Source organism: Hyla sarda, chromosome 1 (assembly GCF_029499605.1).
Source record: "Hyla sarda isolate aHylSar1 chromosome 1, aHylSar1.hap1, whole genome shotgun sequence".
In the NCBI taxonomy this organism is placed as follows: Eukaryota; Metazoa; Chordata; class Amphibia; order Anura; family Hylidae; genus Hyla; species Hyla sarda.
In genome coordinates this window covers 227,947,578-227,972,692 of record NC_079189.1, presented here as the reverse complement: position 1 = coordinate 227,972,692, position 25,115 = coordinate 227,947,578, and positions in this window count along the sequence as shown.

Genomic DNA, 25,115 nt, shown 5'->3' with positions numbered 1-25,115 from the left:
TATACGGTAGTAAAATAAAATAAAACCTACCTTTTTCTATCCGCCCCCCTCATTACTTTACCATCTCTTCTTTCTACCATCCACACCTTTTCCCACCACATCAACTACAAACTAAACCCATCAAAGGGCGAGGCCTTCAATATCACTCTCCCTCCTTCCATTTTTCAACACCTGCGTGACTCCTTTCCATTCAAATGGTGTAGCAAATCGATCACATATCTAGGGATTCAGGTCCCTGCTACCCTCTCAGACACGTTTACCCTCAATTACCCCCCTCTCTTACACCTATTGAGGACAGACTTGGCCAGATGGGAGAGCAGGGATTTTTCATGGATAGGGAGGATCAACATACTGAAGATAAATATCCTACCTCGTCTCCTGTATTTATTCTCCACAATCCCATTTGTCCTCCCCCCAATCCTTTTACAGGGAGCTCTCTGCGCTCCTTTCTGGCTTTGTTTGGGCAAATAGACACCCGAGACTGACACGCAGGATCCTGGTCAGACGTAGATTGGATGGAGGCCTGTGCATGCCTGACTGCCTCTGTTATCACATTTCTGCGGTTCTGGCCAGGACTCTGGACTGTTACTCACCCTCCCCTGCCAAACTATGGATAGGTCTTGAACGTGATGTCTCTGAATTAGACCCCAAAACACTTATGTGGCTACCTGATGGTAAGCTCACGACACGGTCTCTCACTGCTTTGCCACCGGTCCTAGCGAGTATGGCTCATGTCCGTAGTGTTTTCCTGACCTCCACGGCCCTTTTCACTTCCGATGGCCCTCTTACCCCTATATTTGGCAACTCATCCTTTCCGCCCGCCCTTTCCACCTCCCTCTTTCTTGGGCTTTCTGAATCAGAGTCCCCCACTTTCTCTAGTCTCCTTGCATCAACGTCTTTGAGACCACTTCACGACATCTTGGGAGGGGCTCAAGCTTCCTTCCTAAATGTCTTTCAATATTCTCAGCTTAGTCACTTTTATGTACAGGCCAGGGACACACTTAAATTACACCGCCCCCTTTCCACCTTCGAGAAATTGTGTATTTCAGATTCTCGGACATTCTGTCCAATTAGCTCCATCTATGCCTTTCTTCTTGATACGCTTCGGACTGATCCACTACCTTTTCGGATCGGTTGGGAGAGGGAATTAGCCACAGCATTCGATGATGATGAGTGGAAGAAAGCATTCCGACTTTGCCATAAGTTGTCGATTTCCTGCAGGGCACAGGAAACTAATTACAAAATTCTAACAAGATGGTACCGGGTACCAACCCTTTTATCCAAATTTTACCCAGATGTTTCTGATGCCTGTTGGAGATGTGGTGAGCAAGGAGGGTCAATGTCCCATATATGGTTATTATGCCCGAAACTTTTTGGTCCCAAGTACTGGATGTAATTCACCAATTGACGTCTATCCGTTTACCTGTGTCCCCAGGCCCCCTTCTTCTCTCCATGCTCCCACCCTCTTTGCCAAAGTGGTCCGCCCGACTAGTTAGCTTTATGCTTCTGGCGGCTCGTACGGTCATCCCCCGATTGCGAAAATCTTCCTCTGCTCCCACATTCACTTCTTGGCTCCAGGAACTCTCCCATCTACATAGGATGGAGGAGTTGCTGGCAGACTCCGGAGGGCAAGTGGAGAGACACTATCTCATATGGGGACCGTGGATATCCTTTCTCTCCTCTGACACATACAGAACTCTCCACTTGAACTCTCAAGAAATGTCTACTGACTGATGCCTTGAGCGTGTGCCCTTACATATGATGTCAGTCTGTCCGATGTTGGGGTTTTCGCCAGTGCACCGTGCTGAAAGGTTAGTCCTCTTTATTGTCTCTCTCTCTCTCTGCCTGTGTTTTTCTGTCTCCTTCCAACTCCTCCTGTCTTCCTTCCGGTCTACCTGGGAGCCTTCTCCCTTTCTCATTTATTCTTGCTCTTCTCTTTTTCTTGTAGGAACACTTGTGCCAGACTAGGTGCTGATTGTTTATTGTCTGCCATGTATGCCTAAGTGTTTATTGTTGTCATGTTGGAGTCCTAAAAGACTAGTGTTACTGCTCCTAATATGACTTGTTTGCCATACTACCTGTCTATTTCTTTTTGGCGCACGTGCACCACATATTTTGGCCCCTTGGTCACTTGCACATTTACTACTTTGTATGTTTAAAATATTTAATAAACTTTACTATTGAAAAAAATAAAATAAAACCTACATAAATTGGGTATCCTTTTAACTGTATGGACATACAGAATAAAAATCAGGTGTCATTTTTACCAAAAATTGCACTGGGTAGAAATTGAAGCCCCCAAAAGTTACAACATGGTGTGTTTTTTTTTCACTTTCACCCCATAAATATATTTATTTTAGTTTTGCAGTATATTTTGTTATTAAATGATTTATGTCATTACAAAGTACAATTGTGGTGCAAAAAGCAAGCACTTATATGGATCTGTAGGTGCAAAATTGAAAGCAATATGATTTTTAGAAGGAGAAGAAGAAAAAACAAAAGTGCAAAAACAAAAATTGGCCTTGTCCTTAAGGTCAAAATGGGCTTGGTCCTTAAGGGGTTAATTTATTTGTATTTATTTTTCTTACAGGGGATGGTAAATCCAGGGTCCCTGCGATCACTTAGACAGTAATGTGCCTAGGCTGCCTGATTTAACAAATTAAAACTGTACTCATCTCCTGAGCTCTCCCACTGCCTCTGGTATCATTGCTCCCAGTCTCCCCTGTGATACTCTACCTGGTCCCAGAGACATGAAGTCACATCACCACTAAGCCAATGAATGTGCATAATAGGGTCCTCCAATGATGGGCTATGCGGAAATGTACAGTAATGTATTAACCCCTAGAAACAGGAAGAGGAGCACAGTGATGACCAGGGCTGTGGTTGATGTGTTACATTGCTGTTTAGCCAGTCACTGGGCACCACTTTTTGGCTGAGCGGCAAAGTAATTTTTTGACCCCAGAACCATGCAGCGGAGACGAGGAACAGTAAAACTGTAGGCCGGGAAGTAAGTAAAGCTTTGTTTTGTTTAATCAGATAGCCTGATCACATTTGTAAATAGGTTCACACTACGGAATTTCCATTCAAAATTCTGCTTAGGAATTTCAGTTTGAAATTTTAGTGCACTCTACAGAATTTCAACAGCTGCTGAAATTCCACCACCAAAAGAATGAGCTCGTTCAAAGCCTATGGGTCCGCACTCTGAATCTCTGGGTGGATTTTGTCCAGCTAGAAATTTTGTAGTATGAACCTCGCCTAAGAGTAGTGGCTGCCCTTTAACATTTGCATACAGCACATTTTGTTAAATTTGAAATAGATGGCAACTTTTCCAACCGCTTCCTCTTAGAAGCAGTTTGAAAAGTTACTGACAGATTTAAAGTCATGTTGTAAACCAGGGAGTCAATAAGACTTCTAATTTAGGATGGGTTCACATATATCATGCTAGAACTGATCCCATTCATTTGAAGGGGACAGTTCACAATCATCCAGCGATTTTAACGCTGGATGGTTGGACACACCAGAGGGCAGAAACAATGAACGCCGCATGCCATACAACTGATGACAACTTGTCATCAGTTGTGGCATCAGTTACGTCAAGATCTAGGCTGAGTTTACCTATGCCGGACATAAGTGAACCCAGCCTTACTGATAGAAAATGTCTAGTACAAGCCCTTAATAGAGATGCCCAAATCTCCCAAGATTAGTTTTGGGTCTGATTCAAAGAATCGGATTTGTGCCCTAAGTGCCACACCATTGCTTACACAAAGTATGTACAGTACAAAGGTAGGGATTTCTGCTCCTATACAGTACAGTCGTAGACAAAATGTTTCTTTCGTATACTGAAGAACAATTATAAGCATTTCATAAGTTTTTACACTTTTATTGACATAATACATCATGTTTATACAAAGACTTAATATTTCCAATGGTGCCTCTACTTTTGGAAGACTTATGCAATTTTCCCTGGCATGCTGGATATCGGCTTCTCGATCAAATCCTGACTGACTCATTCTTGTCGCATCAGTACTTGGAGTTTATCACAATGTCTGTGTTTTTGTTTGTCTTCCTCTTTTTTGAATATTGAACATAGGTTTTCAATGAGATTGAGTTCTGTGAGTTTTCTGGTCATGGACTGAAAAAAAATCTATGTTTTGGTCATCAAGACTGCCATAAATGTGTAGCCCGTCTTTATCATAAAGTCTTTAACTAACAGAGAAGTCAGCCCATTTCTCCATAAACCCAAACCCCTCTTTTCTTCGCCAGTTTTTTAGCCACTTACCTCCCTCATCTCCCTCTGCCTCTCTGGTACGGTACAGGTAGTAATTCAGAAAATTCTACCTTAGAGGTCCTTACCTCTTTTTTGTGTGGAAGCGCTGGAGGGTCTGAGTCGCGACTACGGGAAAGGAAGTCGGTGAGGCCAAGACTCTGCCCCCGTGTGACGTCACGCCCGTCCCCTCAATGCAAGTCTATGGGAGGGGGCTATCTTTTTGTGAACTTGTATTTCCTGTTTGACTTATGTTTTTTTGACTACAAATCCCACAAGGCCATGTTCCTCCCTCTCACAAATCAGCCACTCCACCCATTGAAACAAAAGACCTGTGGTTTTCAATCAGGGTGCCTACAGCTGTTGCATTAGTTGCAGATTGATTCCTCCATCCATTGAAGCAGACAGGCTCCCTGTCATCAGCTGACTAGTGAATCAGGTCTTGGCCGCATTGCAATCTGGGAAAAATCTGAGACAACAGTCATTTTGTATGCTGATAAAAATAAATATTGGGGTGAAAGTCACAGAAGAATTGTGAGAAAACCGTCACACACAAGTACAGACACTATATTATGAACTACACTAACTTTACAGCCCCTGTAGCATAGTCAAATAAAACAATAAACTGGAATACCCCTTTAAAGTGGCATATAACATAGTTAAAATATCTATTTTTAATTTCTACAGATATTTCAGCATGCTTTTTAATCTTTTCAATCTTTTGTTTCATATGTGGGATATTAAAGTGTGCTCAGATTTGTACTGTCTTACATTTTCACATCTTAAACTTTACCTTAGCATCAAGATCCCTAGTGTGCTGTTTGTCTAATAAATGCCAAAACCACAAATGGTTATGAAATATCTAATGTTGGCTTGACATTTGCTTTTCTCTCTGAAAAAAAAAATGTTTTGTTGTTACCATTTAATCTAAAGTTTTAGCCTTTTTGTAGAAAGATATTACACTTGTAAATACTAATATAGGAAATGAGTAAATAAAGAGTACTGGGCTGAAAAAGTGTCTACATCTATCTATCTCATATCTATCTATTTATCTAAATATCCCAGGAGAGCAGCACAACCAGATAGTACTTCAGGTACCTGGTGCACGCTGTGTAGGAGCCTTGGTTCGGGATCCCAATAGATAAATCCAAAGAAGCAGCAGCACACAAGGTATACGGTGCAAAAAAAGTATGTGGTTTTATTGCATCAGTGCATACAGAGCAACGTTTCTGCGACCTCCTCGTCGCCTTTCTCAAGCTCAACTAAGTGACCCCTCAGTGCAGTTTAAATACATTCAGTAATTACAACAATTGTTAACATAAGTGTGAGTATAGGACATGACATAGTATACAACAGAGCGTCATACATTAGTGGTCCAGTGGTGGTGACGATAATTCCTCATTAGTGATTCCTCCCAGTGCAGGTGGATGTGGGCGGATACTTGAGATCTACGTTATTTAAATATATACATAATGTACAGAGTTATCATAAGCACTTACCCAACAGAGCATATCGCGGACTATAACACGTTGAATGAGCGGGGCAAAAAAGTGACTGCGCAGGTCAGAGCAGAACTGCCAATCAGAGGCAGACTGCGCTGATCGCGTGCACCCAATCGCATTCTGTGCAGTGTTGACATACGTACTTGTAAAAAGAAGTCATGTGCGCCATCTTGGTAAAGCGAAAACGTATCACATACTGACCATAGTATCTCGCGCAGCGCCATGTCAGTATGTCGCTATTATCAATATTCCAAAGTCATCAATCCAGTAGTGTATGAAGGACAATTACTGCATTTCAGCAAACACTAATGGGCATTCCCGTGTTCTGTTTGCATGGGGCATAAAGCAGGTAGAGCTGGCATGGCTCATACCTTCCGGCCATACATGGGGTTACGGGTATATACATGCAAATTGACACACGTTTACACATATGTCATGCAAGTATGCGATGGGGAGCAGACTAACACCGGCTAGACAACCACTGATGCTGCACCTGACGCTACCCGATATTCCCGGCCGTGACATAGTATCCTGCAACCCCCAGAACAATGTGGATACCTCTATATAGTATTTGTTTTCAGTATTGCAGATAAACTGTCCTGCAGAGCTGGATGTGTGGATGCTTAAACATAATGAACATATTTTTAGTGTAGTAAACATATTTTAGAAAGAGCGGAAAGTCTTGAAAAAAACAACATGTTTTCAAAATCCAAAAAGATAATGCTCTGTTGGTGGCTATACATATTGTGTTTCCATACATCTGAAAATTAAACAGAAAGAGAAAAAAATATTAGAAGGGTCTGTTCACATACAGTACACAGAGAGTAATATACACAAAACTTCAAGGGCTACATTGGAGGGCTATCTTTGACTCATTTTGGAAGTGGTTTTAAATTCTGCATTAAGACCATGCGGTCTCATCGTATTCAACCTGAATATCCATCGAAGTTCACATTTTTTTAACATAGTTATACGGTCCCCACCCCGTTTCGGGGGTGGAATATGGTCAATGACCATAAATTTTAGTTCCCGTTCCTGGTGGTTGGCTTCAGCAAAATGTTTAGAGACTGGCAAGTCAAGTCGTTTTTTTCTGATAGTGTAGCGATGTTGGTTGAGACGAGTCCGAAGAACCAGACTCGTCTCACCAACATAGAGTTTCTGACAAGGGCACCACAATAGGTAGATGACAAAGTCAGAATTGCACGTCAAATAAAATTTAATTACGTGTTCTTGTTTCGTCTGTGGGTGCACAAATTTAGTGCCTTTCTGCATGTAGCTGCAGTTAACGCAGCTGCGACATGGAAAGCATCCCTTATTACTAACCGTCAGGTATTTTTGTTGTGTCTTTGGTTTTTCAGATATGTCTGTCCTGACAATTTTATCCTTTAAGTTAGGAGCCCTGCGGAAGGACATCAAGGGGGGTTCCTGAAACTCTTTCACCTGGGAGTGTCCCTCCCTAACCAGATACCAATATTTACGTACAATTTATGAAATTTGATATGAGCAATCACTATATGTGGAAATAAATGGAATTCTACTGTCCACATTTCTTGAAATTGTACTGTCAGTTTGTCCGTTTCTGACAAACTGACAGTACAATTTCAAGAAATGTGGACAGTAGAATTCCATTTATTTCCACATATAGTGATTGCTCATATCAAATTTCATAAATTGTACGTAAATATTGGTATCTGGTTAGGGAGGGACACTCCCAGGTGAAAGAGTTTCAGGAACCCCCCTTGATGTCCTTCCGCAGGGCTCCTAACTTAAAGGATAAAATTGTCAGGACAGACATATCTGAAAAACCAAAGACACAACAAAAATACCTGACGGTTAGTAATAAGGGATGCTTTCCATGTCGCAGCTGCGTTAACTGCAGCTACATGCAGAAAGGCACTAAATTTGTGCACCCACAGACGAAACAAGAACACGTAATTAAATTTTATTTGACGTGCAATTCTGACTTTGTCATCTACCTATTGTGGTGCCCTTGTCAGAAACTCTATGTTGGTGAGACGAGTCTGGTTCTTCGGACTCGTCTCAACCAATATCGCTACACTATCAGAAAAAAACGACTTGACTTGCCAGTCTCTAAACATTTTGCTGAAGCCAACCACCAGGAACGGGAACTAAAATTTATGGTCATTGACCATATTCCACCCCCGAAACGGGGTGGGGACCGTATAACTATGTTAAAAAAATGTGAACTTCGATGGATATTCAGGTTGAATACGATGAGACCGCATGGTCTTAATGCAGAATTTAAAACCACTTCCAAAATGAGTCAAAGATAGCCCTCCAATGTAGCCCTTGAAGTTTTGTGTATATTACTCTCTGTGTACTGTATGTGAACAGACCCTTCTAATATTTTTTTCTCTTTCTGTTTAATTTTCAGATGTATGGAAACACAATATGTATAGCCACCAACAGAGCATTATCTTTTTGGATTTTGAAAACATGTTGTTTTTTTCAAGACTTTCCGCTCTTTCTAAAATATGTTTACTACACTAAAAATATGTTCATTATGTTTAAGCATCCACACATCCAGCTCTGCAGGACAGTTTATCTGCAATACTGAAAACAAATACTATATAGAGGTATCCACATTGTTCTGGGGGTTGCAGGATACTATGTCACGGCCGGGAATATCGGGTAGCGTCAGGTGCAGCATCTGTGGTTGTCTAGCCGGTGTTAGTCTGCTCCCCATCGCATACTTGCATGACATATGTGTAAACGTGTGTCAATTTGCATGTATATACCCGTAACCCCATGTATGGCCGGAAGGTATGAGCCATACCAGCTCTACCTGCTTTATGCCCCATGCAAAAAGAACACGGGAATGCCCATTAGTGTTTGCTGAAATGCAGTAATTGTCCTTCATACACTACTGGATTGATGACTTTGGAATATTGATAATAGCGACATACTGACATGGCGCTGCGCTAGCGCGAGATACTATGGTCAGTATGTGATACGTTTTCCCTTTACCAAGATGGCGCACATGACTTCTTTTTACAAGTACGCATGTCAACACTGCACAGAATGCGATTGGGTGCACGCGATCAGCGCAGTCTGCCTCTGATTGGCAGTTCTGCTCTGACCTGCGCAGTCACTTTTTTGCCCCGCTCATTCAACGTGTTATAGTTCGCGATATGCTCTGTTGGGTAAGTGCTTATGATAACTCTGTACATTATGTATATATTTAAATAACGTAGATCTCAAGTATCCGCCCACATCCACCTGCACTGGGAGGAATCACTAATGAGGAATTATCGTCACCACCACTGGACCACTAATGTATGACGCTCTGTTGTATACTATGTCATGCCCTATACTCACACTTATGTTAACAATTGTTGTAATTACTGAATGTATTTAAACTGCACTGAGGGGTCACTTAGTTGAGCTTGAGAAAGGCGACGAGGAGGTCGCAGAAATGTTGCTCTGTATGCACTGATGCAATAAAACCACATACTTTTTTTGCACCGTATACCTTGTGTGCTGCTGCTTCTTTGGATTTATCTATTTATCTATCTATCTATTTATCTATCTATCTATCTCCTATCTATCTGTCTCCTATCTATCTATCTCATATCTATATTTCTATCTATCTATCTATCTCATATCTATCTATGTATCTATCTATCTCATATCTATCTATCTCTTATCTAACTTCTATCTATCTATCTATCTCATATCTATCTATCTCATATCTATCTATCTCATATCTATCTTTCTCTCTCATATCTATCTATCTCATATCTATCTATCTCATATCTATCTATTTATCTATCTATCTCATATCTATCTATCTATCTATCTATCTTTCTCTCTCAAATCTATCTATCTATCTATCTATCTATCTATCTATCTATCTCATATTGATCTATTTATCTATCTATCTATCTCTTATCTATCTATCTCATATCTATCTATCTCATATCTATTTATATCTCTCATATCTATCTATCTATCTATCTCATATCTATCTATCTATCTATCTATCTCATATCTATCTAGTTATCGATCTATCTCATATCTATCTATCTATCTCATATCTCTCTCTCATATCTATCTATCTATCTCATATCTATCTATTTATCTAGTAGATACAGTCTTGTAGAAGAACCGCACTCCCATATGAGTTGCGGGTGCAGGCTGGTCCAACCCGGGCAGGGTCCCCAAATATACGAAAAAAAATGCAGCAGCACTCCGTAGTAGATGGAAAAAAATAAATAAAATAGAGTTAGGCTTTATTCATCAGGTGCAGTATATAACGTTTCGACCGTCTCTCACGGTCTTTGTCAAGCAAGTAACATGTGCACAAATGGTTGCTTAAATAGGGTGTATCTCCATGACATCATTACATCTCATTATGCATACATAATTGTAAGAACAATACAAAACATGTTCAGATATAATATAATCTATAGTGTTCACATTCATATAAAACCACATCATACTATTAAGTGCTTTTAAGACCCCTTATGGGCAAAGATTATATAGGATTATATTAAAAATAGTGCGCAAAATCAACATTATTATCAGTGGATGTGTAAAAATATAGGAGGAGTCGCACTGTAGGGGAGTCACTCACCCAATCGTATAGTGTAGATGATTACATACAGTGCCATGTCGGAATGCATCTTCTGTATGCCAGTACAGCTTCCGGTGGAGCTGGGCGGCTGGCGTCATGTGACTAGCTCATTGTCACATGATCGCTCGTGTTCGCGCCTGCGCATACTAGTGCACAAAGTGTGGGCATAGCAGCGCACGCGCCGTGTGTGCATTGAGCTCCTATCGGCCATGTCAGAAAAGGGAATGCCCAAAGTGTCCACAGTAGTTTACAAATGTTCAGAATCACATACAGCGGTGCATTTGTACAAAGTACAGCGGTATCCCTGATCCCTAGCACATGCTTCAGCTGTCCCACTCCAGGTACTGGTTGTAGGACAGTTTCAGCTATAACTGTGTCTGTTGACTCCGGCCACCTTTTGCAGCGGAGTTGCCTGTCACAGGTGCATATTTGGGATCGGACTATAGAGTCACACGGGGCTAGTACCTATTCAGACATACATTAGCACACAGTCCAGAACCTCAAGTTCTCACGTTCAGCTAACATGCCGAGTTATCGGAGCTCAGTGACAGTCATCCCAGCCGTCCTTAGAAAGATGATAGATGCAATTCAGTGACATGGTCTGTAGAGGTTGAGTGACGCGTCTCCCATCCAGTGCGGCCCCCTCTGTGAATAAAGTGAAGAAATGTTAAAATATGATAAAATGATAGTTAACAACATACAGTGACACTAGAGCGTCAGAATTCCTATGCATTATAAATATTGTGTGTCACCTTAAAGTCGACATTTAGACCTTTCGGTCTTAAAGATTGTAATTCGAAGATCCATTTTAATTCCAAGCGTTTTAACTTACGGAGTGCTGCTGCATTTTTTTCGTATCTATTTATCTATCTATCTCATATCTATCTATCTCATATCTATCTATCTATCTCATATCTATCTATCTCATATATATCTATCTCTTATCTATCTCATATATATCTATCTATTTATCTAATATCTATCTATCTATTTCTTATCTATCGCATATCTATCTCTTATCTTTTTCATATCTATCTCATTTCTATCTATCTATCTCATAGCTATCTCATATCTATCTCATATCTATCTATCTCATATCTATCTATCTATCTCATATCTATCTATCTATCTATCTATCTATCTCTTATCTATCTCATATCTATCTATCTATCTATCTATCTCTTATCTATCTATCTCATATGTATCTATCTATCTTCTCTCTCTCTCTCTCATGTATATTATATATCTCATCCTATCTATTTATCTATCTGTCTGTCTGTCGTCCATCCATCCATCCGCCTGTGTCTCATAGCAATGTACTTATTTTGTATAGAGATGTAGACTTTGTCGGCTTTTGACTACAGTAGTCTTACATAACTTATTATTATTTTTAGTCTTTTTATCATAAATTATCCAGGTTTATTTTTAGAATAATTCAACAAGGTAAATGTCATAACTTATATAGTTGAGTTTATTGGCAATTTCAGGAATGAAAGAAGAACTGTAATATTATAACCTGATGACCTCCCAACATTTCTGACTCAGAACATTCTAAAGTCATGTAAAACGCTAGAGGTAACAATACCGCCATCTATTGGTAGCCCACTGTACTGAACATGATATTTGGACGTGGTACAAGGCTGGTGTGCTTCACTGGTTAATCACTATAGAACAGATTAAATATTGTTCACTCCCTACTGGTAGAACATAAAAGTATTTTGTATTTAAGTATTTTAGCTGCTGAACCGAGAAATGAATTGACAAGAGCTGAAATGTACAACAGCACCGCGCTTTTAACCCAATCATTACAGGAACAAATAGTAAAGCATAAGTAAGAACATATGACCAGAACTCGGATCATGGTCAGGGCTACAATTAGACTTTGTAGAACTGATGGTTCCAGCAGCAGTCTAAAGAAATACACTGAATTATGTCATGTTGTGGACTGCAGCTGCCACTCAATAGGTAATAGTCACTATAGTCAATAGCCTAAAATAGTCACAGTGTAGCCCTAATCTGAGGGCTGTCTAAACTTTGCATATGCATAAAGATCATGAACAGTTGAAATAACTCTATTTATAACATTGTCACCTACCTGTATACCTATATATCATGTATGAGTCTTAGAAATACTTTAACCCCTTGCCACCCACAGCCACTTTAACATTAATGACACAGCCCTATAGTTCAAATCTGACATGTTCCACTATGAGGAAATAAAATATGTAGGCCATATTTAAAAGAGAACATATTTTTGTTTGTATTTCTAAGTAAAAACTACAACTATTGGCCTTTTTTTTCTGCTTTACAGTCGGATTTTGTTATCTCGGATGTTGTTTCTTACTTTGAAACATGCTTGTTATTTAAATGGCTGCTAGAAATGACAAATAGGCCATTTTATACAATGCATGCACTGATGCAACTTTTCCATAGACTTTCATAATTTTAACTAAATTTAGCAGTTGTGATTTTGTAAAAACAATGACAGACATTTATCAAGTGATTTGGTTATATTTTTTTTACTAAAAATGTTGCACAAATGTTGCACCTGCGACTACACGATTTTCCGTGCGTCATTTTGACTGGAAAGCGAGAAAAGCAAGTTTTCCAAAACATAACTATGTAGTAATAATTTTAAAATGGACTACGGGTAGTCTGGTATTTATTAACTGCGACAGTCGCAACTGCGCAAAAAAAAAGTCGCAACAAGGATAAAAATTTACTAAATTTACTCCGGCTCAAACATGGAGCAGAAAAAGCTAGTGAAAGAAATTTAGCAACAGGCTGAAACCAGTTGATAAATAAGTCACACATAAGCAAAAAAAAAGTAAAGAAAAAATTACTAAAAAAAGGAATACATAAACAAACGTTGATAAATGTCCCCCAATGTGGCTTGCTTTTTACTGAGAAAATGTTGCCCAATGCTTATTTATACTCAACTAAGTGATTCCCAGGATGTTTCTTTCTCTACACATTGGGGGACATATTCGAAAACCTGTGTAATTCTGTCTAATTTTAATCCCTTTTTTTCTCACCACATTTTTATAGCTCACTTGTGTTGCTTTGAAAATATGTGAGGTTTCTGTTTGGCAACACTTCGTTCGATTTCGTGCCACTTTTTTTTTATTTCACGCCAACATTATTATTTTTTTGTTTTGTTTGAACATGTGTCTGGACTCTTCCCCACCCCCTCAGCCCAACCCTATATAAGTAGTAGCTAGCTACACATGGGCCATTTCTTTCCTAGCAGCCTCCCAGTCTGACTGGGAGAGCTTGGTAAGTGAGCTGTAGCACCCTGTTTACACTGGTGTGGTGCTGTGAGGCGTCTGTTGCTGCCGTGGCGCCGTGTCTGTGGGGAAGTGTGACCCATGGACTGGTTTGAGTGGCATTGGGGCCGCTCTGCCAGTGGGTCGTTCCCCCTGTGGGCACTGGTGTCGCGGCGGTGGTGGTCGCCGCCAAGTGCTACACCATTTTATGCTAGGGACGTAAGGGACCCACTCTAAATAGGTGGCCTTGACGTGGCGAGTGGGCTTTGTACTTTTTGATCAAAACGTATCTACTAACAACCTGTTAGTTTTTGAAATTATGCTGAGAAGCAATTAGATCATTATACAAGATTGCAGATGTGCGACCATGTCTGTCTTCTACCTGAATTCACATTTTTATTTATTGCGCCAACCTGAAATCACGAACGTCTCAGGCGGTAAAATGCAAATTACATGTAACAAGATAATTAGAATGTTCAGGAGTCTACAGAAGGAGAATCATTTGAAATAATCCATGTCCGAATACAATAGTGACCTGTGAGATCACACCAACTAAAAAAGCCATCATTTTTGTTCAGTCTACTGTAGAGGATGTTTGGGACTTCCTTATAGTACATTATATTAATACCAGCTTATCATTTTTCATACATCTTCCAATTATTTAGTAAATATGTGCTGAAAAAAATATATTGTAACAGGAATATAAGTGGACAAAAGATAACTATGGACAGCAGGGGTAGACATTGACTAGGATAGAGCCCTAGTTTTTTTTTTAAAAAAAAAGCTTATGTTCAGCTAAGTTATTTAAAGTAAGGCACTCATATATGGCATGTCCATCTGTGGCAGACAGCTATGTGCTCATCATACTGGTAGGATTCGACTATCCCAGATCCACAACCATTAATACAAATTTTAAGTAAAATTTTGTAAACACAATTTGAGTGAAATAAATGAAGAACTGAATAAATCTGAAGAGATTATTTTCACCAAGCTTTAAAAAAAAATAAAATAAATACATGACAATATTATCCATTATATGAACTAAGGGCAAGCATAACAAAATATTTGATAAAGAGAAACTCAGGGCCGCAGCCTACCTGACTGATTTTGAAACTTTTGAGTTTGTGGTAATGATGTGGAGCAGAAGTGCTGAACACTGAACTAAAGTAGGGGTTATATGCATTGTATTAAATATTACATACAGCGAAAATTAGTTTCCGAACATTAAACATAAAAAAAAAATGGTACTGTTATTGGCTACCCAGAAAAGTCCTATTTTATGTTATAAAAATAGAACACAATACACCGATAAATGACAACTGGACAATGTTTAAGCATGCATAAAGCAACATGGAATAATAATACTAATACTACTTATAACAATAATTAAGCTATCCAAAACAATAAAGAAGTATAGAAAATCAAAGAGTAACATTAAAGCCAGTGATAATTACTAGGATTTTTTTTTTTTTTGTGTGTGTGTGTGTGTGTATGGGAAATTTACGCACTCTGGGGGAGATTTATCAAGAAATGTCTATTTTAGATCAAATTTCCACTTTTTTTTGTCTATACTTTGACTAGCGTGCATCTTATTCATCAATAATGTGCAGCGTAATGATGAATAAGGTGCAGCTCTCCTTTAGCGTGAAAAGTTGTCTAACGTACGCCTTTTCTAATAAAGAGTCAGACCAACAACCAGAGGCCTGGGTTCTCAACCCGTGGTACACAAATACGCAAATAGCCAATAACTTATACTGGAATATCGGTATAAGTTATCGGCTATCGGCCTGAAAGGTCACAGATTATCGGTATCGGCCCTAAAAAATCGATATCGGTCGATCCCTAGTCCTGGGGGGGGGGGGGGGGCTAGCAGAAATTGTCCCCCACTGGTAGCACCGGGACTTCTGCCAGTTAACCCGTGCGATGCCGTGCATCACCGGGTTAATGAATGCCGTCTATAGACGGCGGAATGCGCAAAGGACCTGCTCAAGTCGCCATCTATAGACGGGATTTTACGGGAAGGGGTTAAAGGTTGAATTGTGGAAGGTAGAAATTATTCTCACGCCTACTGGTAGGTGGTGTAGATTTGCACCTAAAAATGTACCTTTGCGCACAAAATAGCGACTTTTGACAAAAGTCGCAAATGATAAATACGTGACCACTGCATTGTCAAAAAGAAAAAGTTCTAGGGGTAGGCAAAAAGAGTAAAACTGTCTATATCAAAAGGCGCATAAAATTCTCAAAATATGCTGCTTGCGCCTGAACTGCACCTGAACATAGACAAACAAAATGCTCTAAAAGCAATGATAAATATCCCCCTCTATGCCTTTTATATAATCCATACTGCACAAAGAATATATGCCACTATATGAATGATTTCCTAAGCACCAAAAAGTCACCCTGTCCCTGCCATTAAAGCCTAAAACACTTTAGTATTTTGATTACAATGCTCTGCCTACCTCTAGCTATGCATACTTTATGTATGTCTTTAATCTTTTCTATACTGTAAATGCAAATTTTGCTTAAACACTAAAAGCCACCTGCAGAGTCACCTCATAAACCCCTACAGATAGGTAGACTTAGTACTAGGCTGCATTTCCTTGAGTCAAAAATTGGAAATTGAGATAGCAAAAATGAGGCAGGGTTAGATGTAGTTGCATGCCCCCATATATGGTTGTAGCTCCTGTCTTTCCCCCATATATAGTTGTAGGACATCACTTGTCATACTATCCACACTGCCCACAAGACCTGCCGCATTACCTGAGCCTGCCGAGCAAGGCCAGATAAGGAAATAAGAAAAATAGAAAAAGCAGGGGGAGAGGGGGGACCTAATGTGGGGGAACTATACTGTCATCCTAATGTGGGGGAACTGTACTGCCAATCTAATGTGGGGGAACTATATTGCACCTAATGTGGGGAACCATACTGCACCTAATATGGGGGAACTATACTGCACCTAAAGTGGGGAGCAATCCTGCACCCAATGTGGGAACTATAATGCACCTAATATGGGGAACTATACTGCACCTAATGTGAGGAACTATACTGCACCTAATGTGGGGGAACTATACTGCACCTAATGTGGGGGAACTATACTGCACCTGATGTGGGGGGACTATACTGCAATTATTGTAGGGGAACTATACTGTACCTAATGTGGGGGAACTATACTGAGCACCTAATTTGGGGGAGCTATACTGACAACCTAATGTGGGAGAACTATACTGACAACCTAATGTGGGGGGGGGGGGCTATACTGACAACCTAATGTGGGGAAACTATACTGACAACCTAATGTGGGGGAACTATACTGACAACCTAATGTGGTGGGGAGGGGGGGAACTATACTGCCAACCTAATGTGGGAGAACTATACTGACAACCTAATGTGGGGGGGGGGGGGCTATACTGACAACCTAATGTGGGGAAACTATACTGACAACCTAATGTGGGGGAACTATACTGACAACCTAATGTTGTGGGGAAGGGGGGAACTATACTGCCAACCTAATGTGGGGGAACTATACTGCCAACCTAATGTGGGGGAACTATACTGCCAACCTAATGTGGGGGAACTATACTGCCAACCTAATGTGGGGGAACTATACTGCCTATCTAATGTGGGGGAACTACCACCTAATGTGGGGGAACTATACTGCCAAACTAATGTGGGGGAACTATACAAAATATAAAATTGTACTATTCTGATCCCTTTAACTCTTTTATTCTTCTGTATATGGGGATGTATGAGGGTATTTGAAGTGACCAAAAATGTGCAAATCTGGTTTGTGCACTATTACGACTTTTGGGGCCCCTCTTTTGATTTTACCTAGGACCACGTTAAGCCTAAAACCGGCCCTGGGTCCATGCCAGGGTCCATGGTCATGCTTCTCCTTCTCCACTTCTCGGGATGCAAAGTCAGGGGTGTCACTCGTCACATACCATACCATGACCACTATGAGAGAACCATATCACCAGAGGCTGCTGCAGCACAAAAAAAAGCAGGGGTGTCAATTTTGTCCTGTTTCTTGTTAAACAAAGGAATAAAATGAGCATTTTCAATAAAAAGATGGGACAGTCTTAAAATATTTTTTTTTTAAAAAAAGGTGACTGTCCCATTCAAACCGGGACACACTGTATGGTCAGCCTACTTAGTACAAAGGCATTAAGCTAATAGACTACTTTGTATTACTTTACTTGATCATTTATTTCGTTATTATTTTTGTTTTCTACATTAGGAGTCAGAAACCTCACATGTAACATTCTTTTCTAGATGAACATAGCAAGAAAATAGTAGTGTGGTTAAAACAAGAAGTGTGTAGTTTTCAGTCTTAAGCTTTTCATTGGAACACAGTTACATGTATTGGGCCCCAGAAGGATACATTCCTATGAAGATATTCTCTCCTGGGAACATTGTTTCTAGAGAAGAATCCCCCAAAATATGACCTCTAATCAATCATGTAGCATTTTTTCTGTTGGATTCTGCATTAATTCAATTGAAAAAAAACTTTGTATACCTCTGCATGAAATCCAAGATTTATAAGATGCAGCATAGCTTTATATACTGTATATCTGTGGGGACCATATAACATCTTCGCACAACTCAAGCCATGTGAATGAGTTCTAACACAGTCATGTCCTTTTTTCACGAGTATTCTCCGTATATTATTGTTCATGCATCATCTTCACCTTCATACAGGTGACCTCGACATCAGCCTGAAATGCAAACATAGGATTCTTTTTTTTTTTTCTTTCTTTACACTTATACCTTATAGTTTCCAAAAATAAAAGCAATTTTCTCAAGGATCGGTGGATTTGTGCCTTCATGGTAAAGCAGCAGGAGGAAGCAGTATAGTTTTTCTGATTTAATAAAGCTGTCAAATTTGACATGCCACTATCCACCACTGCCTCTCTCTATCTCTAGCAGGATGAAGGGATTATGCAGATGACTTGCAACATTGTGTCTTACTAGGAAACATTGTCCTGAATGCTTGGCATAGTCTGAATCTATTTCCATTGCCCTGAATGCCGAGAGCTATGAACTCTCTCGAAAAGGATAAACACCTCAACAAAGCTGTTAAGCAGCCCCACTAAATGGTTCTGGCAGGCATAAACTTTCAGTGGACGAGCAAATACAATTTGATTTTTTTTCCTCCCTTTCTTCATAAACCTTTGAAGTTTCATTCATGCTGAGTGCAAAATGAAAGTGTTGATTGAAGCTCCCGGTATTTTTGGAAATGTGTTGCACCTCTTATAGTTTTACACATAGGATATTTGCTTTACCTTTTATATTACTTATCAACAGAAAGTTGGTGTTATAATTAGCCACCCTATAGGAAAAAGCCCTAATTCATTTTCATTATAATGGTGATATAATTATGGTGGTTATATGCAATTTGTTTTGTTTACGTTAAACGTAAACATTGATCACTATTATTACCATTACTATTCTAAGCAGCAGGGCATCTGCCCGAATGCACCTGTGTATAAAACACAAAATAGCATTACGTTCATAAAATGTTTACTTTAGAGCCTCTAAATGGAGGCGCTCACACTGGAAGACAACTATCTTGCACTTTTCAAAGATATAAAAAAAAGACATAAATGTTTAACTGTTTACTTTTACATTAAACGTAAACAAAAATACTTTTTTTCTTGAATATTTCCTACTGTTATGCTTTTAAACAGCTTGACTACAGTATATATTTTTTTTACAATTATTTTTATTATTATTTTTTCTTATTAATATGGATGTATAGCTCCAATGATGCAATGTTTGTGCCCTATGCCTAAAACATGTATCGAACAAAAAAGTGATGTACTATAACTGTATATAAACTGATGAATAAACAAAAACGTCAAACGTATCTATAAAAAAGTATACAGTTATATAGAGTAGTAACTCTTGGTAACTTTTATTTCTACTGTAGAGTAACTCAAATGCATACATTTATGTCAATCTATTGACCTCTGTTATTAAACACATATACATTTTTTCAGAAAAGTATCATCATCCATATTTTTCAATACCATATTTATCGGGGTATACCACGCACCGGCTTATAACACGCACCCTCATTTTACCAAGGATATTTGGGTAAAAAAAGTTTTTTACCCAAATATCCATGGTAAAATGAGGGTGCGTGTGTGTGCATGTGTATACCCCAATACACCCCCAGGAAAGGCAGGGGGAGAGAGGCCGTCGCTGCTCGCTTCTCTTCCCCTGCCTGTCCTGGGGTCTAGAGCTCTGCTGCCGCCGCTTCTCTCCCGTTGGCTATCGGCGCCGCTGCCCGTTCTCTCCCCCTGACTATCGGTGCCGGCGCCCCATTGCCGGCGCCGATAGCCAGGGGGGAGAGAAGGGGTAGCGGCACCCATTGCCGGTGCCGCTGCCCCGTTGCCTCCCCCATCCCCGGTTGCATAATTACCTGTTGCCAGGGTCGGGTCCGCGTTGCTTCAGGCCTCCGGTGTGCGTCCCCTGTGTTGTTGCTATGCGCTGCACGGCGCGGCGCAATGACGAGTGTCGTAATTGCGCCGCACCGTGCAGCGCATAGCAACGACGCAGGGGACGCACACCGGAGGCCTGACGCAGCACGGACCCGACCCCGGCAACAGGTAATTATGCAACCGGGGATGGGGGAGGCAACGGGGCAGCGGCGCCGGCAATGGGTGCCGCTGCCTCTTCTCTCCCTCTGTCTGTCGGCGCCGCTGCTCCATTGCCGGCGCCGCTTCTCTCCCCCTGGCTATCGGCTCCGGCACAGATAGTCAGGGGGAGAGAACGGGCAGCAGCACCGATAGCCAGGGGGAGAGAAGGGCCGGCAGCAGGGCTCTAGACCCCAGGGCAGGCAGGGGCAGAGAAGCCGGCAGCGCTGGCGGTCTCTGCACCTGCAAAGCCACTGCAGTTCATTGATTTAAAGCGCAGATAGACTTTAGGCTAAAAATTTTAGCCTAAAAAGTGCGTGTTATACGCCGATAAATATGGTAGTTAAAAAATGGGATCAATATATATTTGCATAATAGAAGCCTATATGTATATGCATGCTACAGTATAAGTCTGGCCTATGCCTAAAAGTATGAATCTGTTAAGGGGTAACCAATGTATGCAGTAAGAAGTTATCTCTGGAGAGTTGGGGGATTCTTTGTTAGATCCATGGCTGTGTCCATACAAACATACGTACCAATGGTTAAAATGTTGGGGGCTGATGGTATGGTCGAAGAAATCCCCTTTGTGGATGTGAAACCTCGAGGTTAAGCTGATTTTTCACAGAGGGATAATAGTGGGGCCCTGCGCTAAACTATAGAAAACAGATGAGATACATTGTGTCTATGGAACATTTGCTAGGTTTGACAGACATTGTCACTGCCCAGCCAGCATAGAGTTGCACAAAAACACATTTTAGACTGCAAGCTGTACATTTATTTTTCATGAGGCTGCATGTACCAATGACTTTCTTCATGTGACTCTTTAGATGCTGGCAGATTTAGATATTGTTGTGCACTAGTGGAAACTGAGAACATAATTTCACTTTCACTAATGTGAAAATTATGTCACAGACAGTAACTATAGCGTGCAATGGGCTGCATGATAACTGTAATATGGGGTGTTATAGGGAGAATCATGGCACTCTAAGTTGTAGAAATAAAATGACGAATGTTCTTCACATTGTTCATCTTTTTTCCAGTAATTTTATTGCACTAAATAGATTAGACAATACATCTTAATTTGTATCCAAGGGTGTACAGATCTATATACTGTGTTTCACATTTACTATGCTTGTGTTTTATGCAACATGAACCAAAACTTGACATTGATTGGCCGGCACATTTATTATTCTGTCTACACCGGAAATAATAGTAAAATACACCATACTTTCCATTTTCCATTTTCACACAACAAAAGGGGCTTGGTTAAGGATTTGCTATGGCTGAGACACATTTACAAAATTGACTAGACACTTTTAGCGCAAAAAAGTGGCACATTTGCCTAATATGTTCTGTATGTTTTGTTGTTTTGGAAATTTGAAAATGCTTAATAAAACTTTACTTTAAAAAAAAAAAAAAAAGTGGCACATATATAAGCCAAGATAGAAATCCGAAAATTCCAGTACATACTGCAATTCACCTAAAATTTTGCACAGAATTCATCCATCGTTAATGTTTTTGCACATGAATGAACAAAGTTTAATAATGAACATGCAGAACTAACCTTTTTAAAAGACAGGCAGTGTAAATATTAACATAGTAAATTCCTCATATTTCTGCATGAAATGTTGTGATTAAACCAAACCAATGTGGTGAGTAAAACATTAAAAACACCAGGACCAAAGGCATACAGGTACACCCTTGCATCCTGGGACTCAAGGATCAAGGGGATCAAGGGTGTACCTGTACGCACTGGTCCGTTAACAGGGTTTAAACCATTCTTATGTGCGGCTCACGAGCAATGCCTGACATTAGCCCTTTAGATGCCACAATCAAAGTTGATTGCGGCATCTAAAATGCAGGATTAACGCAGGGTGGAGCTCATCGGGACATCTGCGGCAACATTTGTCCGTTCGATGATTAGTTGCTCCTAGCCTGCTATGCAGGCTAGAGCACCAGAGCGCCGATGACACTGATCAATGCTATGTTATGGCATAGCATTGATCAGTATATGCAATCAGAAGATTGCATGTTGCAGCTAAAAAAATAAAGTGTAACAAAAAGTAAAAAAAAAGGTTAGCTAAACTGCACGGTCAATGGTGTACATGTAAAAAGAAAATTACTAAAGTCCAAAATTGCACATTTTTGGTCACTTTATTTACCATAAAAACTAATAAAAAGCAATAAAAAAGTCCCATCAAAACAAAATGGTACCGATAAAAACTACAAACCACGGCGCAAAAAATGCACCTTCATATAGCCCCATATGCGGAAAAATAAAAAAGTTAAAGGGGTCAGAATATGCCAATTTTAAACATACTAATTTTGGTGCATGTAGTTATCATTTTTTTTAAAGTAGTAACCTTAAATAAAGCCTACATAAATCGGGTATCCTTGCGACCATATTGGACCTACAGAATAAAGATAAGGTGTCATTTTTACCAAAAATTGTGTAGAAACGGAAGCCCCCAAAATTTACAAAATTGTATTTTTCTTTAAATTTCACCCCACAAATATATATTTTTTGGTTTTGCAGTATATTTTGTTACTAAATGATTGATGTGATTGCAAAGTACAATTAGTGGAGCAAAAAACCAGCCCTTATATGGGCTTGTATGTGCAAAATTGAAAGTGTTATAATTTTTAGAAGGGGAGGAGGAAAAAATAAAAGTGCAAAAATGAAAATTGTCCTTGTCCTCAAAGGGGTACTCCACTGGCCAGCCTTCCGGCTGCATTCGGAACATTTAGATCCGAACGCTGTGCTCGCGCTGTGGGGGATGGCCACACCCCCTCATGACATCAGGACATGTCCCCTTCCATAGACTGAAGTCATTGAAGGGGCGTGGCCTGATGACACGAGGGGGTGTGATCAACCTCTGCAGCGCAAGCACAGTGTTCGGAACTGAATGTTCCTAATGCATCTGGAAGGCTGGCCAGTGGAGTACCCATTTAAGGACAAGGCCAATTTTCATTTTTGCACTTTTTCATTTCATTTTTCATTTTTGCACATTTTTTCCTCCTCCCCTTCTAAAAATCATAACGCTCAGTACCCCCATCTTAAAGGAATACTCCCCTACTTTTAAACTTATCCATTATTGGCAGGATAGGTGTCTGATCATGGGGGGGTCCAACCTAAAGTATCTACAACCTTACTATGTTTCACTTTCAAAAAGGTTTAAAATTTTTACGGAACACACATTTAGCAGAACACACATTCTAAGTTCCCTGTGGTTAACGTGTCACACTGTGGCTCTGCAATGCCCCATCTTGGCCAGTGATTGCTAGGGGGCAATCTGATGTATTTTTGAGAAGGCCTCTGAAAAATGAAAGAAGGGATCTAATGGTTGCGATGGGCAACTCAGCAACTTTTCCTCTGGACAGTTTTTGATAAATCTCCCCCATTGTCTTCAGCAATACTTTAAAAAATACATTTCAGAGTCTATATTTATAACATTTACTGTACTTTTTTAGTATCTTCTTGATGCAGCATTTTTTGCTTAATCTGTTAAGGACCAAGGGCGTACCTGTATGCACTGAATCCGCTCCCTTTCTATAACGCAGGGCCACGGCGTGTCGAGCCTGGCCTCTAATAACGGCCGGGGCGCAGCGCTGATCGCGGTGCCAAGTGCTATTAACCCTTTAGATGCGGCATTCAAAGTTGATCACGGTGTCTAAAGTGAAACTAAACTACCCCCGGCTAGCTCAGTGGGCTATTCGGGACCCCCATGGTGAAATTGCAGCATCCTGAACAGCTGTAGGACACAAGGAGGGTTCCCTTACTTGCCTCCTGGTGTCCGATTGCTGAATGACTGCTCAGTGCCTGAGATCCTGGCATGAGCAGTCAAGCGGCAGAATCATCGATCAATGGTTACCTATGAGAAATCATTGATCAATGTAAAAGTTCAGTTAGTGCAGTGTTAAAGCCCCGAATGAGGGCTGTAACATTGCAAAAAAAGTGAAAAAAAAGGTAATAAAGATCATTTAACCCCTTCCCTAATACAAGTTTGAATGACCCCTCTTTTCCCATAAAAAAAAAAATTGTCAATAAAAATAAACATATGTGGTATCACCGTGTGCGGAAATGTCCGGATTATGAAAATATTTTGTTAATTAAACCGCACGGTCAATGGTGTATGTGCACAAAAATTCCAAAGTCCAAAATAGCGTATTTTTGGTCACTTTTTATATCATGATAAAATGAATAAAAAGCGATCAAAAAGTCTGATCAATGCAAAAATGGTACCACTAAAAACTTTAGATCATAAAAATTTTCCTGCATGTAGATATGATTTTTTCCAGAAGTACCACAAAATCAAACCTATAGGGTATCATTTTAATAGTATGGACCTACAGAATAAAGATAAGGTGTCATTATTAACGAAAAATGTATTGCATAGAAACGGAAGCCCCCAAAATTTACAAAATTTAGTTTTTTCTTCAATTTTGTCGTACAAGGATTTATTTTTCCATTTAGTCGTAGATTTTTGGGAATAATTACTGATGTCATTACAAAGTAGAATCCATCACATGGATTTTTAGGTGCAAAATTCAAAGAGTTAGGATTTTTTTAAAGGTAAGGAGGAAAAAATGAAAATGCAAAAACGGAAAAAACCCTGGTCCTTAAGGAGTAAAAAAAAAAAAAAAACACTTTTAAAAAATGTGTGTGAATTCTGCCTAAAAGTCACATCACTGAGTCTTATAATTTTTTCCTTACAATATTTAGTGCAGCTAAACAACCCAAGCCCCATATGAAAGAGTCTTGGAACCATATTATTACAGAATAAAAAAAGAATATATTATCTCATATTTCTACAGACAGTTAAAGGAGTAATTTAGGTATAGAAAAAC